The sequence below is a fragment of the Leuciscus leuciscus genome (genome assembly GCF_965113295.1).
Source record: "Leuciscus leuciscus genome assembly, chromosome: 8".
Taxonomy (NCBI): domain Eukaryota; kingdom Metazoa; phylum Chordata; class Actinopteri; order Cypriniformes; family Leuciscidae; genus Leuciscus; species Leuciscus leuciscus.
This window is the reverse complement of record NC_138732.1, coordinates 253,877-257,500: the sequence shown is the minus strand read 5'-3', so window position 1 is coordinate 257,500 and position 3,624 is coordinate 253,877.

The window sequence follows — 3,624 nt, the reverse complement described above, 5'->3', positions numbered from 1 at the left end:
AATTCCATTGAGTTTCATCTCAAAACCATTTTGTTAATAACTTTATTTAAATTATTTTATAACTTAATGTTATATAATTAATAAAGGTTCTCTATTGGCATTGATGAAGAACATTTAACATGGACTCTTTCAAAAGGTTCTTTAGAATATTAGTCTTTTAAGAACTGTTCACTGAAAGGCTGTTTAGATAACAAAAAAATAGCACACACACACACACACACACACACACACACACAAAACGTGAATTTGTAGTGCTGACTTTTACAATTAGTCTTGTAATAGAAATATATGGCCGTGAGGGAGTTTTAATGCGTTCCGTTAAACGCCTTTGTCAGATCCATCAGGGAAACGCTGGGAAACGGGTCCAGGATTTATCGACGGAAAATAGCGTTTAGAAAATGAAACCCGTTTATTTTTCAGCATCCCTAAATCCTGTAGCGATTAATCTGCCCAATTTGATTACGAACTGCGCAAATTAAAACAATAAAGAGCTGTCTAATGAGGAATTAATTATGGGGCGCGCGGGGTTCGAGGGGCGGCAATGAAAGCCCGCGAAACGGCGTCGCGCGAGACAAACTGCCGCGCGCTCAATGTGCGCGGGACTGATAGCGGCGCGCGCCCTGATCGTAAAGATGAGGCGAAATCAATCGCGCTTTAACGGCCTCATTAAACGCGGGAAACCAAACGCGGGAAACGCCTCGCGCGGATTTATCGCTGTAATAGCGTCGCTGAACTCCCGAGGGAACCTGTGATTTAACCTCCGGGATTAAAAACCTCACAGGTCAGAACACAAGGGAAGGGAAAGTCAGTGCTGAGTAAAAACCCAGGAAAGAAGCCCCAAACACAGGTCCGACTTTTTAATAATAGATCTAACAATAATCATAATAATTCTTGCACAGTGAGTGACGCGCTGGACGCGTGTAAGAGTTTATACAGGTGTTCAGTTTCGCCCGAACTCCATCTTCTCAGGTTTGATCACAATGTTTAGATTTGATTCACACGCGTTTTTGTTCAGATGTAAAGATTTTAAACCATTGCAAAACATCAGGCTTTACAAAGGACACGGAAAAGACTCTTTGGCTACCCAAGAAAATAAATCCAAATGCAATTCGGTTATCAATTTTTTTTTTAATTAAAGTAGCTGTTCAGAAAGAAAAAAAGATTTTCTTGAGTGAGATTAGTTAATACATTATAATGGTAATTAAAAAATACCGAGCAACTAATATAGATCTGATTTATGTATTTAGCCTACTTGCTTATTTGTTTTGTTGCTGTTGCTTATTGTTTTTGGGCTAAACATATTCAAATGAATCATATCCTAATAAATGTCACCTTTATAGCGCTTCGTTATTTTGATCGTTATTTCCCTGTTTATTTCTGAAGCCTTTATATAAAGCTCTGTAGAATAAAGCTGATTGACTTGATTTGTAAAGCAGTATAGCATATAAATAATAATAACTCTTTCACCAGTAAATAGGATTATTATCCCCATGGAAAGAAATGTGAACAGTAAAACGATATATAGAAAGCATATCCAAACCAATAAAATTATTCAATAGTTTAAGTAATATTTGGTTTTTAGTCTTGTTAAGAAATCGCGGACTAATTCGTTTTATTTCTCTAATGCTCATACAGTGGATTGATACAGTGGATTGAATGTTTAATGGCGTCAGAAATCGCAGCGTTTTTACCAAATGATCTCAGTGTTTGATTTGTTAGCTTGTTTTCCGCGTATTAGGCATTTCATTAAGTTTTATGAAGCTCTCGATCACATATCAAACATTATTCCGCTCGGTGAGGTGAGGTTAATGCTATTAGCCAGTTCTGTGTGTAAAACTGCTGCTAATTAAAGTTCATCTGCAGGTAATTCAGACAGAAGCTGTGTGTGTGTGTGTGTGTGTGCGTGCGTGTGTGTGTGTGTGTGTGTGTGTGTGTGTGTGTGTGTGTGTGTGTGTGTGTGGAAGATCAGTTTCTCGAGAATCTGCAACTATTTCACATGTTTGTCCATCACTGGATTCAATTGATTTCCATTTTTTCAGTTGCGCTATCTCAGATTTCATCTACATCTCATTCATATATTTCAACCTTTAAGAGGAAATAATAGTAATAATAATAATAACAGATCTGCACGATGCTGGATAAACTGTGCTTAGAATATGACCACGATTTTTTTCAGTGATTAATTAAACAAATTCTGACAAATAAAGCCTCTGCAAACTGTTTTTGCTCCAGTTTATTAAAAAAGAAATAAACTAAAAGTAACATGCATCAAAACCACACTGATAAAAATTATGTGTTGGATTTATTCAAAGTCTTCATGCACCATTTATGCAGCATGATTTTAATTCAACTTCCTTCTATAGTTTCAAGAAAACCTATTTGTTTCACTCAGCATTTTTTACTTAAAATATGCAACACCAACAGAATACATATTTTTCTAGCCTTCATAAAGAATGTTGAGTGAACTCATATATGTGAATGTATAAAAATATAAAGCTAATATAAACCCATTCATGCATAGGTAATCCTTAAAAATTAGTGATGACTAGACACATCACTGGGGGGAAACATACTTACAAGATTTACATACTTGAAGGTCTATTATGTAAAATTAAAAATACATATATTTATGAGGGAATGACTTGTTTCGACCCTGAATGAATCGAATCAGCTGAATGATTCGACTCGAGTGACTCACTCGCAGAAAGAGTCGCGTTAGTGTGATCGGATCGCTAGAGTTCAGAGATTCGGGAAACGGGGTTTAACACGGTTGTGATTGATCACTATAAACACACACTGGTCGTCAGAAACGCTTGTGAACACATCGAATCTGTAAATGATATCCGTACCGAATCATCAGTGAAGCTCAGGCTTCAAACATTGTTAGAATAGACAATATATATAGTCAAACCAACATTTATTCAGACATCTTCAACATTTCTCACATTATCAGTTTATTCGCTATAGTTTAGAGAATGGTAATAAATATGAGCAGAACTCAGTTGATATTTGACTGGTTTTGTCCGTCCTTCTGTTAGACTGTCACACACATGAATTATGTTGAATATCTGTCAGCTGTTAAATTTAACTACACAATTAGATAATACCAGTTTAGCTCAACCAATCACCAAGCAATGCTTCATTTTGTTCAGTCTGTGTGTAAAAAGAGCATTAGCAATTAAAGAAAACACACGCAGAACATGATCAGCTCAAACTGTCCGAATCAGTTTTGGTCCAAAATGTTTATAAGTAGTCTCTGTATGAAGAGTGTTTGGGTATAATATGTCTCAGTTTACTCTATTTTGCTCTCCTCACTTACACTAATGAACTATAGTGTCCTGATCACACTAGTAAACAATATAAAAAATTATCTGGTGTCTGAATATTTTTTTGGGTTTGACTGTAGATAGATAGATACGTTTTTTACTTTTCCAACAAATCTACTTGAATCTTGAGAGAGAGAGAGAGAGAGAGAGAGAGAGAGAGAGAGAGAGAGAGAGAGAGAGAGAGACTGACAGTGAACTGACACACAGTTGTTAGAGAGAAAGCTTCACTATGGCGTTTAGGAGCTTAAATAACCGCAAGGCTTTGAGTTTAGCGGCACTTTCCGCCTGATTGCGCTGA